The sequence below is a fragment of the Leucoraja erinacea genome, chromosome 1, assembly GCF_028641065.1.
Source record: "Leucoraja erinacea ecotype New England chromosome 1, Leri_hhj_1, whole genome shotgun sequence".
Taxonomy (NCBI): domain Eukaryota; kingdom Metazoa; phylum Chordata; class Chondrichthyes; order Rajiformes; family Rajidae; genus Leucoraja; species Leucoraja erinaceus.
The window spans coordinates 3,347,370-3,367,239 of NC_073377.1; positions in this window are offsets into that span (position 1 = coordinate 3,347,370).

A 19,870-nucleotide genomic window follows, 5' to 3' on the forward strand; every position below is an offset into this window, starting at 1 on the left:
TGTTCCAGGCCATTCTCGCCGGGGTGATGGTACTCCGGCGTAGGGAGGAAATCCACCTCAGCGGCCCTGCGGAGAACCTGGAACGGCCGACAACCTTACTCGAGACCACAGCTTCCGAAGCGACAGGCCGCGCCGGATGGAGCTTCCACCAACGGCGATCTCGGAGAGAGAGATCCCAGGCTCCCGATGAAAAGTTCAGCACCGCTGCCCGCAGCTGGACGCTCCACAGATCCGCAGCTCTCCGCGATGTTTATCTTGGCGGTCTTCAGCTCACCGGAGCTCCAGCGCGGCGACACGGGGCAAGGCATCGCCCGCTCCGCGATAGCGCTCCAGCGTGCCCGCCACCGAAGCTGAGGTTCTGGGCGGTCCCCCTCAGGAAACGCCGCTCCAAAGCCCGCTGGTAGGCCGCGAGGCGAGACGGGTCGACGGTGCAGCCCGGAGAAAGAAGCTGCCTCTCCGACCAGGTAGGGACCCTGAAAGGTAGTTTCCCTCCTCCCCCCCCCCCCCCCCCCCCAACCCCCCCCCCCCCCCCACATAAAAAAGACTAGAAACTCCATAACAAAAACACTAACTAACTAAAAATAAAAAAAAAGAGATGAAAAACAGACAGCTGCAGGCTGGGCAGCCATACCATACAGGACGGCGCCCCCCCAAAGGTGTATAAAATCATGAGAGAGGAATAGATTGGGTAGACAGAGTCTCTTGCTCCAGAGTAGGAGAATCGAGAACCAGAGGTCATAGAATTAAGGTGGAGGGGGAAAGATTGAATAGGATACTGTGTTTATAAGTAATCCACAACATCACACAACATAGTGAAATCAATCTTTATTCCATAGGCAAACAGGAACATTCAAGCAGACAGCTGCTCATGTCTGGCTCCGCTGGCTTGTGTGTTTGTGTGTGTGAGAGAGAGAGAGAGAGAGAGAGAGAGAGAGAGAGAGAGAGAGAGAGAGCCAGCTGACTGTCCTTGTATAGTACCGTAATACCATGTGAACAGTCACATGCACAGAGGTGTGGTGGGAAGGTTATACATCGCATGAATTAATAAGGGTTAATCTGCAATGAGGGGGTAACATTTTCACACAAAGGGTGGTAGGTGTGTGGTGAATGAGCTGCTAGAGGAAGTAGTTGAGCTAGTTATTATTGCAATGTTTAAGAAACAATTAGACAGGTACATGGATAGGACAGGTTTGGAGAGACATGGGCCGAACGCAGGCAGGTGGGACTAGTGTAGTTGGTCGGTGCGGGCAAGCAAGTTGGGCCGACGAGCCTGTTTCCACACTGTGCCACTCTATGACTCTATAAAGAAAAGGAGCAGTAATGATCCAAGAGTTCTGGAGAACGGGAAGAAAAATGGTGTTGAGGCCAAGAACTGAACCATGATTTTCCTGAATGACAGAACAAGCTTGCGGGTCGTCATGGTTCAGTCTTGGCCTCAACACAACAACAAAAATCGTGATTCAGATCAGCCTCAGCAAACATTTTCCTTCCTGTTCTCCAGAACTCTTGGCTTCCCTGTACCATTGGGCTTGAATCCATTCAATGAATCCCAACGATTCATAACCATCTGAGAGAAGAAATGTTTTCTCAACTGAAGAAGGGGTTTCGGCCCGAAACGTCGCCTCTTTTCTTCGCTCCGTAGATGCTGCTGCACCCGCTGAGTTTCTCCAGCAATTTTGTGTCTCCTTATTTGTAATATGTAGTGTAACAGCTATTTCTAAACTTTTCAATGTCCAACTTTTAATTACCGTTACTACTCGGGGATAATAATAATAATAATAATAATAATAATAATAATAATAATAATAATATATTTTATTGTCATTGCACATAAGTGCAATGAGATTTGGGTATGCAGCTTCCATCCGACATCATAACTTAAGTAACTACTAAAATTTAGGTTTAGATACCCCGAGAACATGGTTTGTACAAGAACATTACAAACAGTAAAAGTAGTCAAAACAGACTAAAGTGCAGGTGTGTCTGTGCAACGTGACCATCCGAGGGAGACAGTCCGTGGGGATGGGGGGCACTCAGCAGGGCCGGTTCAGAGCAGCTATAGCTCTGGGTAAGAAGCTGTTCCTGAGTCTGGAGGTGTGGGCGATATATGAGGTGGAGATATAGTTTCAGATTCAGATTCAATTTTAATTGTCATTGTCAGTGTACAGTACAGAGACAACGAAATGCATTTAGCATCTCCCTGGAAGAGCGACATAGCAAACGATTTGAATAAATAATAATAAGTGTCCGGGGGGGGGGGGTGGTGGGGGGGGGGTGATTGGCAGTCACCGAGGTACGTTGTTGAGTAGAGTGACAGCCGCCGGAAAGAAGCTGTTCCTCGACCTGCTGGTTCGGCAACGGGAGAGACCTGTAGCGCCTCCCGGATGGTAGGAGGGTAAACAGTCCATGGTTGGGGTGAGAGCAGTCCTTGGCGATGCTGAGCGCCCTCCGCAGACAGCGCTTGCTTTGGTCAGACTCAATGGAGGGGAGCGAGGAACCGGTGATGCGTTGGGCAATTTTCACCACCCTCTGCAATGCCTTCCGGTCGGAGACAGAGCAGTTGCCATACCATACTGTGATGCAGTTGGTAAGGATGCTCTCGATGGCGCAGCGGTAGAAGTTCACCAGGATCTGAGGAGACAGATGGACCTTCTTCAGTCTCCTCAGGAAGAAGAGACGCTGATGAGCCTTCTTGATCAGAGTAGAGGTATTGTGGGTCCAAGAGAGGTCATCGGAGATGTTGACTCCCAGGAACCTGAAGCTAGAAACACGTTCCACCTCCGTCCCGTTGATGTGGATGGGGGTGTGCGTGCCGCCTCTGGACTTCCTGAAGTCTACAATGAGCTCCTTGGTCTTCTTGGAGTTAAGGGCCAGGTTGTTGTCAGCGCACCATGCTGCTAAGTGCTGGACCTCCTCCCTGTAGGCCAGCTCATCGTTGTTGCTGATGAGGCCAATCACCGTTGTATCATCTGCATACTTGATGATGGTGTTAGTACCATGTACAGGTGTGCAGTCATAGGTGAAGAGGGAGTAGAGGAGGGGGCTCAGCACACAGCCCTGAGAAACGCCGGTGTTCTGGGTGAGGGTTGAAGAGGTGTGCTTGTCTAACCTCACAGACTGGGGTCTGTTGGTTAGAAAGTCCAGTATCCAGTTGCAGAGGGAGGGGTCGATGCCCAGGTTACTGAGTTTGGTGATCAGTTTTGATGGTATAAATGGTGTTGAATGCTGAGCTGTAATCGATGAACAGCATTCTTACGTAAGAGTGTCTGTTGTCAAGGTGGGAGAGGGCGGAGTGAAGTGCCGTTGAGATGGCATCCTCCGTACTCCTGTTCTTGCGGTAGGCAAACTGATAGGGATCCAGTGTGGGGGGTAGGCAGCTTTTGAGGTGTGCCAGGACCAGCCTCTCGAAGCACTTGGTGATGATGGGGGTAAGTGCAACTGGGCGGAAGTCGTTGAGGCTTGCCGCAGTGGAGTGTTTTGGCACTGGCACGATGGAGGTGGTTTTGCGCATTAACAGATAGCAAAAAACGAATCTTCCAGTCGTTGTTTCTTGATTAATTGGTCTTTTATTGAAGTAATACAAAACAAAGAAATAATTCATAACTTTTCGTTCCTACTAACTGCTTTATCCGTGTGGCATCTCGTGAACGTGATCGTGATCGTGAACGTGGTAAAAAAAAACTGTTGTCCTCACCATCCTTCGAGGGCAAACTAAACTAAATCTCTGAGTCTGCGCTAGCTTCTCCACACTCCTCTACATTTCAAATCCAACCTACCAGCGTACATACAGATCAGAACTAGATATATCTAGACATGACTATAACATCCTGGGAAGTCAGGACTTTCATATGAAGAAAGACTGGACAGACTTGGTTTGTACTTGCTTAGAATTTAGAAGATTGAGGGTGGATCTTATAGAAATGTACAAAATTCTTAAGGGTTTGGACAGGCTAGATGCAGGAAGATTGTTCCCGATGTTGGGGAAGTCAGGAACAAGGGGTCACAGTTTAAAGGATAAGGGGGAAATCTTTTAGGACCGAGATGAGAAAAACATTTTTCACACAGACAGTGGTGGTGAATCTCTGGAATTCTCTGCCATCGAAGGTAGTTGAGGCCAGTTCATTGGCTATATTTAAGAGGGAGTTGGATGTGGCCCTTGTGGCTAAAGGCATCAGGGCGTATGGAGAGAAGGCAGGTACAGGATACTGAGTTGGAAGATCAACCATGATCATATTGAATGGCGATGCAGGCTCGAAGGGCCGAATGGCCTACTCCTGCACCTATTTTCTATGTTTCAATAATATACTGACTTAAGCATAAATGGCTCCTACATGTAGGAAGGAATTGCAGATGCTGGTTTACAGCAAAGATAGACACATAATGCTGGAGTAACTCAGCGGGTCAGGCAGCATCTCTGGAGAAAAGGAAAGGGTGATGTTTTGGGTACAGATCCAGCTTCAGACTGAGAGTCAGGGGAGAGGGAAACTAGAGATATGAAAAGATACAGAACAAAACAGAACAGGCGGTGCGGGCTCTGATTTGTTGTACCGACTGTCAATTAACCGACAAACCTCTATGTTTTTAGAATGTGGAAGGAAAGCGGAGAACCCGGAGAAAACCCACATGGTCACAGGGTGAACGTACAAAGTCCGTACAGCCAATCGCCTGTAGTCAGGATCAAACCTGGGTATCTGGCGCTGTGCCATTTGAGACAAGGCATATTTTCTCAACTGTTTTACATCACCATCCCTATATATTTAATACATAGGAAGGAACTGCAGATGCTGGTTTACACCAAAGATTGACGCAAAATGCTAGAGTAACTCAGCGGATCCACAACTCTCTAGTGGGAGAGTCCAGGACGAGAGGTCATAGCCTCAGAATTAAAGGACGTTCTTTTAGGAAGCAGATGAGGAAACATTTCTCAACAGTCAACAAAATAGAGAGAGTACAGAGGAGATTTACTAGAATGTTGCCTGGGTTTCAACAACTAAGTTACAGAGATAGGTTGAATAAGTTAGGTCTTTATTCTCTGGAGCGCAGAAGGTTAAGGGGGGACCTGATAGAGGTCTTTAAAATGATGAGAGGGTTAGACAGAGTTGATGTGGACAAGCTTTTCCCTTTGAGAATAGGGAAGATTCAAACAAGAGGACATGACTTCAGAATTAAGGGACAGAAGTTTAGGGGTAATATGAGGGGGAACTTCTTTACGCAGAGAGTGGTGGCGGTGTGGAATGAGCTCCCAGTGGAAGTGGTGGAGGCAGGTTCATTGGTATCATTTAAAAATAAATTGGATAGGCATATGGATGAGAAGGGAATGGAGGGTTATGGTACGAGTGCAGGCAGGTGGGACTAAGGGGAAAAAAATTGTTCGGCATGGACTTGTAGGGCCGAGATGGCCTGTTTCCGTGCTGTAATTGTTATTGTTATATGGTTATTTCTGTAGTCAGAGGGTGTTGAATCTGGGGGATTCTTTGCCACAGAAGGCTGTGGAGGCTAAGTCAGTGGATATTTTTCAATGGTTCAATGGTTCTTTATTGTCATGGGCACCGACGTACAGTAAAATTTCATTTGCATACAAAAAAAGCAACAAGGTACATGACTGCATAACGATTAAACGTAAACAGCTACCCCAGCGGCGTGTTAGAATCCCCAGGGCACACAGCATAAGCGGAGACCCACAGCCATCAGTTCAATGTCCGGGCCAGGGTTAGCAGGGAGAGATAGATCAGCCATGACTGAATGGAGGAGTAGACTTGATGGGCCAAATGGCCTAATTCTGTTCCTATCACATGACTTTAATACCTCTCTGCAGTTTTTTGCGGTCTTGGAGTATTTTATTTCACAGTAATATTTGACTGTGTCTCTATCTCTACATCATAGCAGCCACCTGGCTCCTCCCTCCACAGTCCCATAGCCCCCTCGCCCCCCCTCACGCCTGCCCCCCTCACGCCCGTCACGCTACAGTTTCATTTTGTTACATATAACCCTTGATAATTCCAATCTGGAGCTGATGAAACTGAACAGTGTTTGATAGAGTACGGTCCTCAGGTGTTTTGCTTCTTCCAGTTGAATCAAGCACTACAATTTTTTTCCTTAATGAATGAAATAAGTATCTGTCAGACCTGGTAAAGGAGATCTCTAGAAGCTGATTTACAGTAAATGTGAAAAGAAAACAACCTCTCCGGCAAGCATGATTGAAGGCCCAAGGACGGAGGCTCGAGCTACTAGGCTGCTGAGGATAGATGGGGACCCGGAGTGGGGAGGGCCACCGAGGACATAGGGTGACGTGTAGTGAGGGGCTGCCATGGATAGAGGGGGACTCAGAGTGAGGGGGTCACTGAGGATAGAGGGTGACCCAGAGTGAGGGGGGTGTGGGGCACCAATAACAGAGGGGGACACGGGCTTTAAGGGTCTCTGAGGACAGGGGGGGATCTGGAGTTAATGGCCGTCGAGAAATAAGGGGGGCCCGGGGAGGGGGGGAGGGGGGGGCATGGACGACAGGGGGGACCTGAAATGGGGAGGGGGGGGGGGGGGGGGGGGGGGAGGGCGCTGAGGAGAGGGGGGGGGGGGGACCCAGAATCCCAGAATGGGGCCGCTGATAACTAAGGCGGACCCAGCACGGGGAGGGGCATTAACTAAAGGGGGGGGTTTAGGGACCAGCAGGGGGGGGAGGGTGCCGAGAAATAACAAGTACCTTGGGGGGGCATCGGGAAATAAGGAGGAGGGGCGGGTAGGGGAGGGGAGGGGGGGCCATTGGCGGGAAAAAAGGGTACTTCATAACTTTGTTAGTGGGACCTCAATGAAACATACAGAATAGTGAAAGGCTTGGATAGAGTGGGTGTGGAGAGGATATTTCCACTTGTGGGAGAGTCTAGGGCCAGAGGCCATAGCTCAGAATTAAAGGCTGTTCTTTTAGGAAGGAGATGAGGAGGAATTTCTTCAGTCAGAGGGTGGTGACTCTGTGGAATGCATTGCCACAGAAGGCTGTGGAGGCCAAGTCAATGGGTAATTTTGTAAGCACCAGATAGGTAGATTCTTGATTAGTACGTGTGCTGGAGGTTATGGGGAGAAGGCAGGAGAATGGGGTTAGGAGGGAGAGATAGATGAGCCATGATTGAATGGCGGAGTAGACTTGATGGGCCGAAAGGCCTAATTCTGCACCTACCACTTATGACGACTCTTTGGATTACCTACTGTAGATCTGCAAAATACTAGTACTCCACATGGAACTATACAAGCATCTCAATCTCCATAATAGTGCAAAGTTCAGTGGATTCAGCCAATTCTGAAGCTCTCATAGGGGAATGTTTTTACCACAAATTGAAGCAAACATATAACAGGTTGACAGAATAAGTTTAGTTGTTGAGTTTATTGCCACATGTACCGAGATATAGTGAAAAGTTTTTCTTGTGTGCTATCCAGTCAGTGGAAAGACAATAATATCGAATAGTACAGCCCCTTAGTTAAGGAAGGAAGTACAGATGCTGGGTTGAACTGTAGATCCACACAAAACGCTGGAGTAACTCAGTCTGGCAGTATCGCTTGAGAAAAGAAATAGGTGATGTATCAGTCTGAAGAAGGGTCTAGCCCTTTGGTTTTTTTTAGTTTTAGTTTTTAGTTTTAGTTTTTGAGATACAGGCCCTTTCGGCCCACCGGGTCCGTGCCCAGCAGTGATCCCCGCACATCAAAACTATCCTATACCCACTAGGGACAATTTTTACATTTACCAAGCCAATTAACCTACATACTTGTTTAGGAACGAACTGCAGATGCTGGAAAATCGAAGGTAGACAAAAATACTGGAGAAACTCAGCGGATGCAGCAGCATCTATGGAGCGAAGGAAATAGGCAATGTTTTGGGCTGAAGAAGATGGGTTCTGAAGAAGGGTTTCGGCCCGAAACATTGCATATTTCCTTTGCTCCATAGATGCCGCTGCACCCGCTGAGTTTCTCCAACAACCTACATACCGTACGTTTTTGGAGTGTGGGAAGAAACCGAAGATCTCGGAGAAAACCCAGACAGATCAAGGAAGAACGTGCAAACTCTGTACAGACAGCACCTGTAGTCATGATCGCTTGTATATAATTTTCCTCAGTGTGTAGGCAGTGGATGTAAAAGTCGGTTAACATAGAACTTGTGTGAACGTGTGATTGTCCATGTGGACTCAGTGGTCTGAATGTCCTGTTTCCATGCCACATCTGCTAACTAAACTAAGCATGAAACATAGAACATAAAATATGGAGCATAGTGTGTAGAACATATAACACACGGATTGAGAGGTTTTAATCACAAAGACAGTTTGCAGGCATCTAGCATAATTCCTAGAGTTTGGAAGACCTTTAGTTTAGTTTAGAGATACAGCGTAGAAATGGGCCCATTGGCACACCGAGTCCGCGCTGACCAATGATCATCAATACGCTACACAATGGGGTTAATTTTGTTTCCCAGAGGCTAATTAACCTGCAACCGACAAACCTGCACGTCTTTGGAATGTGGGAGCAAACCAGAGCACCCGGAGTAATCCTACAGGGGTCACAAGGAAAATACGTAAATATGGGGGAGTCCAGAACCAGGGGCCCCAGTTTAAGAATAAGGGGTAAGACATTTGGAACGGAGATGAGAAAAAACTTCTTCATCTGTGGAATTCTCAAAATCAGAAGGTAGTGGAGGCCAATTCACTGAATGCTTTCAATAGACAATAGACAATAGACAAGAGAGAGTTAGGTAGAGCTCCTGAAAATAGCGGAGTCAAGGGATATGGGGAGAAGGCAGGAATGGGGGACTGATTGTAGATGATTATAGAAACATAGAAAATAGGTGCAGGAAGAGTCCATTCAGACTGATACATCACCTATTTATTTTCTTGATCGATACTGCCAGACTGAGCCCGTACTGCCATTCATTGTGATCATGGGCTGATCGTCCCCAATCAATAACCTGTGCCTGCCTTCTCCCCATATCCCTTGATTCCACTAGCCCCTAGAGCTCTATCTAACTCTCTCTTAAATCCATCCAGTGACTTGGCCTCCACTGCCCTCTGTGGCAGGGAATTCCACAAATTCACAACTCTCTGAGTGAAAACGTTTTTTCTCACCTCAGTCTTAAATGGCCTCCCCTTTATTCTAAGACTGTGCCCCCTGGTTCTGGGCTCGCCAAACATTGGGAACATTTTTCCTGCATCTAGCTTGTCCAGTCCTTTTATAATTCTATCTGTTTCTATAAGATCGCCCCTCATCTTTCTAAACTCCAGTGAATACAAGCCTAGTCTTTTCAATCTTTCCTCATATGACAGTCCCGCCATCCCGGAGATCAACAGTCCCGCCATCCCATGATCATAGTGAATGGCGTTAAACAAAAATGCTGGAGAAACTCAGCGGGTGAGGCAGCATCTATGGAGCGAAGGAATAGGTGACGTTTCGGGTCAAGACCCTTCTTCAGATGGTATTGTTGGCTCGAAGGGCTGAATCGCATACTCCTGCACCTATTGTCTATTATCTATTGTAAACTCTGTACAGTTAGCTCCCAAGGTCATGATCGAACCCGGGTCTCTGGTGCTGTAAAGCAGCAGCTCTACCGCTGAGGCACCATGCCGCCCCAACCATCTAGTGTGTGGGCCAATGGACTTTGGACTGAGAATAATGGCAGTGCCAGCATGTGTAATGTATGCAAAAAGAACTGTGCAGTTGTATTTGTGACATATAAGCACCGTTGAACCATTGAACCACAGTGGCGCCTGGATGTGTGCAGTGGGAGAAGTGATTACTCTGATGATGTTAACATCAACATTGGAAGGAACTCAGAAGGCTTTTTTCAGATGTGGAATTCTCTCCCCCAGCGGACTGGCTGTGAGAATATTTTCAATTTCACCACTACGGTCGATAGATTTCTATTCGGTGAAGGGAGAAAGGTCAAAGATGGGTAAATGACATTGAAGTACAAATCAGCCCATCTAACTGCTTGCTGGATCAGGCTCCAGGGACTGAACACTTGTGTTAGCGTTTCCTTAGTTTACACTCTGTTTAACCCACTGTGGTGAATCATAGCAAAAGGATTTGAGTATAGGAGCAGGGAGGTTCTACTGCAGTTGTACAGGGTCTTGGTGAGACCACACCTGGAGTATTGTATACAGTTTTGGTCTCCTAATCTGAGGAAAGACATTCTTGCCATAGAGGGAGTACAGAGCAGGTTCACCAGACTGATTCCTGGGATGTCAAGACTTTCATGTGAAGAAAGACTGGATAGACTTGGCTTGTACTCGCTAGAATTTAGAAGATTGAGGGGGGATCTTGTAGAAACTTACAAAATTCTTAAGGGGTTGGACAGGCTAGATGCAGGAAGATTGTTCCCGATGTTGGGGAAGTCCAGAACAAGTGGTCACAGTTTAAGGATAAAGGGGAAATCTTTTAGGACTGAGATGAGAAAAACATTTTTTACACAGAGAGTGGTGAATCTGTGGAATTCTCTGCCACAGAAGGTGGTTGAGGCCAGTTCATTGGCTATATTTAAGAGGGAGTTAGATGTGGCCCTTGTGGCTAAGGGGATCAGGGGGTATGGAGAGAAGGCAGGTACAGGATACTGAGTTGGATGATCAGCCATGATCATATTGAATGGCTCGAAGGGCCGAATGGCCTACTCCTGTACCTATTTTCTATGTCTCTATCATCCACTCCCTGTAATCACTTTCTCCCTGGAGCCTTTCTCACATCTTTTTTTTTTTCCCGACACTTCCATCAAATTTCCCTCTTGATTCATTTTGAAGAGTTTTTTTATTTACCCTGCAGAGCGGCACTGAGACGCGTGATGCCTCTGCCCACTAAAGGGCAACAAAATCTCGCTTATCTCCACTATCCGTGTCAGTCACAGCTCGTAGAAAACAGCGGTACGGTGGCTCAGCGGTAGAGTTGCTGCTTCACAGCGCCAGAGACTCGGGTTCCATCCTGACTACGGGTGCTGTCGGTACGGAGTTTGTACGTTCTCCTCGTGACCTGTGTGGGTTTTCATATTCATTAGTTCATCAGTTATTGGAGCAGAATTGGGCCATTTGGCCCATCAAGTTTACTCTGCCATTCAATCAAGGCTGATCTATCTTTCCCTCCTGACCCAATTCTCCTGTCTTCTCACCATAACCCCTGACACCTGTACTATTCAAGAATCTATCTATCTCTGCCTTAAAACTATCCATTGGCAACCTCCACAGCAATGAATTCCACAGATTCACCACCCTCTGACGAAAGCAATTCCTCCTCATCCGTTTTCTAAAAGAACGGCCTTTAATTCTGATGATATGGTCCTAGACTATCCCACTAGGGGAAACATCCTCTCCACATCCACTCTATCCAGATCATTTTTCGGGGATCCCGGGTTTCCTCCCACACTCCAAAGACGTACAGGTTTAGAGATTAATTGGCTTGGTATAATTGTAAACTATCCCTGGTGTGTGTAGGACAGTGGTAGTGTGCGGGGATCGCTGGTCGGCGCGGACTCGGTGGGGTGAAGTGCTTGTTTCCGCGCTGTATCTCTAATCTAAACTAAACTAAATATGAACAGTAGGCCCCTCAGGTGCAGTTATTGGACATCTTGCACAATGTAATTCTAAAATGAACCCTCAGCAACCCATTTAATGAAAGTATCGCTCAACATGAACCAGTCTGAAACGGAGACACTTCCACTAATCTTTGAGTGGTGCAATGTTCAAGCCGATCTAGGAACTCATTTAACATCAAGGGCTTTGACTGATATTTCTGAAAGGCCTCCTTTCTTTAGCTTTTTTTTATTAGAGCACCGACTACTCTTGAAAAACACTTCATTGGTTGTGAAGTGCATTAGGATATCCTGAAGTATCTCTTGTTAACTTTAGCTAGGCCGTATTTGGAGTATTGTGTGCGGTTCTGTATGTATCATTGCTGGAAGGATGTGGAGATCTTGGAGGGTGGAAAAGAGGTTTTCACCAGAATGATGCTTGTATTATAGAGTATTAACTGCAAGTTTCGATAAACTTAGATTGCTGTCTCTGGAGTATCAGACGCTGAGGAGGAGACCTGATGGAAGTAAATCCTATTATGAGAGGCATAGTCACATTGAGTCACAGAGTCTTGGAGTCCTACAGCATGGAGACAGGTCCTTCAGCCCAGCTTGTCCACACTGGCCAATATGTCTCAGCCACACTGGTCCCACCTGCCTGCATTTGGCCCATATCCCTCCAATCCTGCCTATCCATGCCCCTGTCTAATTGCTTCCTAAATGTTGCGATAGTGCCTGCCTTAACTACCTCCTCTGGCAGTTTGCTCCATACACCCACCAACTTTAAGTAACCCTCGCTTTCCCTCTCCCTCTGACTCTCTCCCATCCTAGTTCTCCGACTAGTTTCACTGTTCTCCTGATGCAATATTACTGACTGTATGCCTCAAGTTCACAAGTTCACAAGTTATAGGTAGAAATAGGCTATTCGGCCCAACAAGTCCACTCCGCCATTCAATCATGGCTGATCTCCGCCTCCTAATCACATTTTCCTTGTGGTCACCTTCCCCTCAGCTGACAATGTATCATTCTACATTTCCATGAGCATCGTCCCCTTTGATCCCCTTTCACACCTTGCCCTTCATATCTCTATGTCTCCCACTCCCCTGACTCTCAGTCTGAAGGATATTGACCCAAAAGGTCACCCATTCCTTCTCTCCAGAGATGCTGCCTGTTCCGCTGAGTTACTCCAGCATTCTGTGTCTACATTTGACAATTAAACACTCGATTGACTTGATTCTTGATTTCCTTTTTTTCTGTGAAGGAATAGGTAGGTGAAATGGAAATGAAGGTTGTGTCGCCCTGATTTTGAAGAATGGAACAGAGGATATGGAGTAAAAAGATCTTTGCTTTGAAAATAAAGGAGTAGGATTGGTTTTGTTGTAACAATGAATGAGCAGAAAAGGCTAATGAGAATTGCATATAGGGTTTCAAACCAATAGCGGCAATGCAGGCTTAATATAAATCAGAAAATCAGAGTTGAATGTAACAAGGGCACTGCAATAACCAAGGGAACTCTAATCTAATTCAATCTAGTCCAATGAGCAGTAATGCTGTCGGGGATGAATTTATGGAGTGTACAAGACTTGTATTATTAGATGAGAACATTGAAAAATCAATGTGAACAAGCTATTTTGCATCCAGCATTGTTTTATTGGAATGGGTTAATTTAAGATGCACCAATTAAGGAGCCTTTAGGGATCTGCTTTTCATTTAGATTCATTAGAGTCATAGTCATAAAGTGACAGGCCTTCCAACCCAACGTGCCCACACCGGCCAACAATGTCCCAGCTACCCTAGTCCCTCTTGCCTGCGCTTGGTCTTTTATTTGCTTTTAAATCCCTAAATGGTCTTGCCCCGCCCTACCTATCTGAGCTTCTACACCCTTACACACCCGCCCGCTCTCTCAGGTCAGGTAATCAGCTGCTCCTGAGTGGGCCTAAAACTAAGCGGAAGCTCAGAGGGGACCGTGCCTTTGCTGTGTCGGCACTCAAATTATGGAACGATCTGCCTCTCCATATTAAACAGGCCTCTTCTCTGTCTGTTTTTAAATCACTTCTTAAAACCCATCTCTTCTCCGTGGCCTTTGATACACAGTAAGATGTCGACTTTATTTACTTGATTTAATTTCTTATTTTGATTGCTTTATTGCGTGGTTATTATTTTTACTCATGTTTTATGTCTTTTAATTTATTGTTGTATTTTTGCGCTTTATGTGAGCTGTTATGTTATGTTCTGTTATGTTGTCTGTTTATGATGTCTTGTTTATTCCACTGTACAGCACTTTGTTCAACATTGGTTGTCTTAAAGTGCTTAACAAATAAAGTTGGATTGGATTGAATTGGATTGGATTGAATTGGATTACCCTCCAAACCTGTCCTATCCATGTACCTGTCCAACTGTTTCTTAAATGATGGGATAGTCCCAGCCTCCAGCAGCTTGTTCCATACACCCACCTGAAAAAGTTACCCCTCGGATTCCTATTAAATCTTTACTCTCATTTCATTGAATTTTATCTAAAGATTGGGTGTGATTCCACTGAACCTGAAAATAGAGTCTTGAATCTGAATAAAGAAAACGACAAAGTAATGAGTCATGAGTTAGCAATACTGGATTGGGAAATAACATTACAAGGCATGAGAGTAAACTAAAAAGTAACTTTTAAAGAATTCGTACACAGGTGCAACATTTAAGAAACATTTACACGGGTACATGTATAGGACAGGTTTGGAGGGATAGGGGCTAAATGCAGGCAAGTGGGACGTGTAGATGGGGCATGTTTACTCGTGTGGGTAAGTTGAGCCGCAGGGCCTGTTTCCACGCTGTAGGACTCATAAGGTCATAAGGACATGTGACAGGAGTAGAATTAGGCCATTGGGCCCATCGTCTACTCTGCCATTCAATCATTGCTGATCTATCTCTCTCTCCTAACCCCATTCTTCTGTCTTCTCACCATAACCTCTGACACCTGTACTAATCAAATAATGATCTATCTCTGCCTTAAAAGTATCCACTGACTTGGCCTTCATAGCCTTCTGTGGCAAAGATTCACCACCCTCTGACTTGGAGAAATTTCTCCTCATCTCCTTCCCAAAACACCTTCCTCCTCATATCCTTCCAAAAAGAACATGCGTTAATCCTGAGTATGACATCTAGTCCTAGACTCTCCCACTAGTGGAAACACCCTCTCCACATCCACTCTATCCAAGCCTGTCACTATTCTGTACGTTTCAGTGAGGTTCTCCCATCATTCTTCTAAACTCCAGCTAGTGCAGGCCCAGTGCCGACAAACGCTCATCATAGGTTAACCTACTCATTCCTGGGAGCATGCTCGTAAAGCTCCTCTGGACCCTGTCCAGAACCAGCACATCCTTCCTCAGTTATGGTGCCCAAAATTGCTCACAATATTCCAAATGCGGACTGACCAACAATTCAAAAATCCACTTGATTGCATTTGGAATATTGTGTACAGGTCTGGTCCACTCACTTAAGGAAGGATATAATTCAGATGGAGGTATTACAGTCAATGTTCACTAGATTGAGTCCAAGGATAACAGGTCTCTCACACAAGGAAAGATTGAACCATTCAGCTGTGTAGTGTGTAGGAAGGAACTGCAGATGCTGGTTTACACCAAAGATGTTCACGAAATGTGAGGTTATCCACTTTGGCGGCAAAAACAAGGGGGCAGATTATTATCTCAATCGGGTTAGGTTAGGTAAGGGGGAGGTACAACGGGACCTGGGCATCCTTGTACACCGGTCACTGAAAGTTGGCGTGCAGGTACAGCAGGCAGTGAAAAAAGCTAATGGAATGTTGGCCTTCATAACGAGAGGATTTCAGTATCGGAGTAAAGAGGTACTTCTGCAGTTGTAAAGGGCTCTGGTAAGACCACATCTGGAGTATTGCGTACAGTTTTGGTCTCCTAATTTGAGGAAGGACATCCTTGTGATTGAGGCAGTGCAGTGTAGGTTCACGAGATTGATCCCTGGGATGGTGGGACTGTCATATGAGAAAAGATTGAAAAGGCTAGGCTTGTATTCACTGGAGTTTAGAAGGATGATGGGATGTCTTATAGAAACATATAATGTTATAAAAGGACTGGACAAGCTAGATGCAGGAAAAATGTTCTCAATGTTGGGTGAGTCCAGAACCAGGGTCCACAGTCTTAGAATAAAGGGGAGGCCATTTAGCACTGAGGTGAGAAAAAACGTTTTCACCCAGAGAATTGTGAATTTGTGGAATTCCCTGCCACAGAGGGCAGTGGAGGCCAAATCACTGGATGGATTTAAGAGAGAGTTAGATAGAGCTCTAGGGGCTAGTGGAGTCAAGGGATATGGGGAGAAGGCAGGCACAGGTTATTGATAGGGGACGATCAGCCATGATCACAATGAATGGCGGTGCTGGCTCGAAGGGCTGAATGGCCTCCTCCTGCACCTATTTTCTATGTTTCTATGTTTTTTCTAAAATGCTGGAGTAACTCAGTGGGAAAAGGCAGCATCCCTGGACAGAAGGAATGGGTGACATTTCAGGTCGATACCCTTCTTCAGAGTCAGAAGAAGGATCTCAACATGAAACATCACCCATTCCTTCTATCCAGAGATGCTGCCTGTCCTGCTGAGTTACTCCAGCATTTTGTGTCTATCTCAGCGCTGTCGTGTCTTGTCTTTGGACAGAAGCAGAGATCAAGCTTCATAACAATGAACTACAGTTGCTGGTTTATGCCAAAGATAGACATTCAAGTATTGGAGTAACACAGTGGGTCAGGCAGCATCCCTGTAGAACATGGATGGGCGACTTCTCAGATTGGAACAATTCTTCAAATGAAGGGTCTGAAAAAACCCAGCATCGGCGGTTCATTGTGTCTACACCTGTCTGTTTAGCCCTCGATTAACTTGGTGGGGCCAAATGAAGCTCTGAATGATGGCTCTCTATTTACTTGGGGTTAGCTGATAAATAAAAACAGAAAATCCTGCAAATGTTCAGAAGGTGAGGCAATATCTCCCCCTCGATCTCCCATTCCCTCTCCATCTCCGTTCCTCTCTCGTTCCTTCTCCCCCCTTCCTCTCCCCTCCCCTTCCTCTTCCCCCCCCCCCCCCCTCTCCTCTCCCTCTCCCTCCCTCCGCCACCCCTCTCCCCCCCCCCTCCCTCTCTCTCCCCTTCTCCCTCTCCCTCTCCCTTTCCCCTCACCTTCTCCCCTCTCCCTCTCCCTCTCTCCTCTCCCCTCTCTCCCTCATCTCTCCCCTCCCTCTCCCCCCCTCCCCTCTCTCTCTCCCCCCCTCCCCCTCCCTCCCTCCTCCCTCCCTCCCTCCCTCTTTTCCCCCCTCTCTCCCTCTCCTTCGCCCTCCCCTCCCCTTCCCCTCCCACTCCCTCCCCCCTCCCCCTCCAACATCTTCCTCCCCCTCCCTCTCTCTCCCCCTCTCCCCTTCTCCCCCACTCCCTCTCCACCTCCCTCTACCCCTCTCCCTCTCCTTCTCCCTCTCCCTCCCCCCCATCCCTCTCTCCCTCTCTCCATTGCTGTTTCGCTGTTGCAGCATGTATGCACATGAATCAATGCGCTTCTGTGTGTGTGTTTAGATGTCTGTGTCTCTGGGTCGAAGTCAGAAACAGTGAGACTCTTTGCTACCAGCCTGTTAATATTCAGCTGAAAGAACTAAGGGGAGTTTATTTTGTTTCCACTTTCAACAAGCTCGAGCCCTCCTGAAGTGCTACAGTTTTGAAGTGCAGTCACTGTTGTGTTTCAGGGAGTGTAGCGGCTAACTTGCACACAGCCAGCTCCCAGTAAAAGGGGAACGATAATTGGAGTTCCATCTTTCCCTCCTTTCCTGCCCATCATAAGGTTCTCTCCGTTCTTAGCTCTGAAGATTCATCTCTAACTCTGTGCTGCCTCATGTCAATAACATCCCCCAGCCTCATCACCCACAGCTCCCATTTTCAACTCCTCCGGGAGGAACCCTTGTTGGGGGTCGCCAGAGAGGAGTGCTCCGATCGCTGGCCTGGTGACTTTGGCATCATGGGGCTGTGGTCTGCGGAGCTTCTAGTCGCGGGAGTGGCGTGGATTTACCATCTGGAGTCTGGAGTCCCTTGCCGGGGATCGCCGGAGAAAAACTCCGACCGCCGGCCTGCGGCCTATAACATCCTGAAGACGCTGTCTCCGGTAAGGAAGTGGCCGATTCGGGCACTCCAACCTGCGGAGTATGTTTGACCGTCCCGACGTCGGAAATTGGATCATCCCGACGAGAGGGCCTGTACATCGGGCCGTCTGTAGCGGCGACTACGGAGGGTTCATGGCCCTGACCACGGGTGAACAAAGGAGGAGGAGGACAGTGAATAATGTTGTGGTGGATGTTTGTGTTAAATCTTATTGTGTATTGTGTGTTCTCTTTAAGTGTATCGCTGTTGGCAAATTAATTTCACTGCACCTTCGGGTGTATGTGACGAATAAAATTGACTTTGACATTAACTTTAGACCCAAAAAGCTGGAGTAACTCATCGGGCCAGGAGAGAAGGAATGGGTGACGTTTCGGGTCGAGACCCTGCTTCAATCTGAAAGTCAAGGGAAAAGAAAACGAGAGATGCATGCCTCAAGTTCACGCTATAAGAGTAGAATGAGGCCATTCGGCACATCGAGTCTAATTTGCCATTTAATCATGGCTGATCTCTGCCTCCTAATTCCACTTTCCTGCCTCATTGTCACCTTCCCCTCAGCTAACAATGCACCATTCTACATTTCCTTGAGCATCGTCCCCTTTGATTTGTGTTTTCACACCTTGCCCTGCCATATCTCCATGACTGGAGACTATTCACTGGAGTTTAGAAGGATGAGGGGATATCTTATAGAAACTTATAAAAGGACTCGACAAGCTAGATGCAGGAAATGTTTTCCCAATGTTGGGCGAGTCCAGAACCAGGGGCCACAGTCTTAGAATAAAGGGGAGGTCATTTAAGACTGAGGTGAGAAAAAACCTTTTCGCCCAGAGAGTTGTGAATTTATGGAATTCTCTGCCACAGAGGGCAGTGGAAGCCAAATCACTGGATGGATTTAAGAGAGAGTTAGATGGAGCTCTAGGGGCTAGCGGAGTGAAGGGATATGGGGAGAAGGCAGGCACGGGTTATTGATAGGGGACGATCAGCCATGATCACAATGAATGGCGGTGCTGGCTCGAAGGGCCAAATGGCCTCCTCTTGCACCTATTTTCTATGTTTCTATGTTTCTATGTCTCCTTGTCCCCTGACTCTCAGTCTGATGAAGGGTCTTGACCCATTAACATCACCCATTCCTTCTCTCCAGAGATGCTGCCTGTCCCACTGAGTTTGGTGTAAACTAGCATCTGCAGTTCCTTCCTACACATTTCAACTCTTCCAGCACAGGTATATCAGTATGGTCCTTCCTACCTGTACCACTAGGGATGATTTCCTCTCTCCCCAAACACTTGTGTATATATAGAGCATAGGAGGGACTTCTGGACCATACCCATACCCTATATCTGTCTCAGATAGGCACAAATGGAAAATAAAACAGCTCATAAATCAGTGGTGAGTCTGTCGCACAAGTCGGTTTAATAAAGGCGTTAATGATGTGTATCGGGAAACGGCGTGAGCAAGCTCAAACTGCCTCAAATTCCAATAGAGGATTCCTATACCCTCATGACACAATGGTTACCTGTCGAGTTGAAATAAATCATTATTAATCAATGTCTCTGTAGCCTTTCATCTTTCTGTTTCCCCCAAATTAACTTTAATCTTTTCTTGTTTCTTGTTGCTTAGTTAAGGACTGCTGTGTAGTTCTTAGTCAGATGGTTCCGTTGCCTGATAACAGCTGGGAAGAAACTGTCCCTGATTCTAGGGGTGTGCGTTTTCACACTTCTATACCTTTTGTTCGATGGGAGAGGAGAGAAGAGGGAGTGGCCTGGATGCGACCCACCCTTGATTATGCTGCTGGCCTTGCCGAGGCAGCGTGAGGTATAAATGGAGTCAATAGAAGGGAGGTGGGTTTGTGTGATGGGCTGGGCCGCGTCCACAATTTGCTGCATTTTCTCGTGGTCTTGGATGGAGCTGTTCCCAAACCAAGCTGTGATGAATCTGTGTGCATGGAACATAAAACATAGAACATAGAACATAAAGATTTAGTTTAGTTTAGTTTAGAGATACAGCGCGGAAACAGGCCCTTCCACCTACCATGCCCGCACCGACCAGCGATCCCCGCACATTACCACTATCCTATACGCACTAGGAACAATTTACACTTTTACCAAGCCAATTAACCTACAGACTTTGGAGTGTGGGAGGAAACCGAAAATCTCGAAGAAAATCAACGCAGGTCACGGGGAGAACATACGACACACGACGAC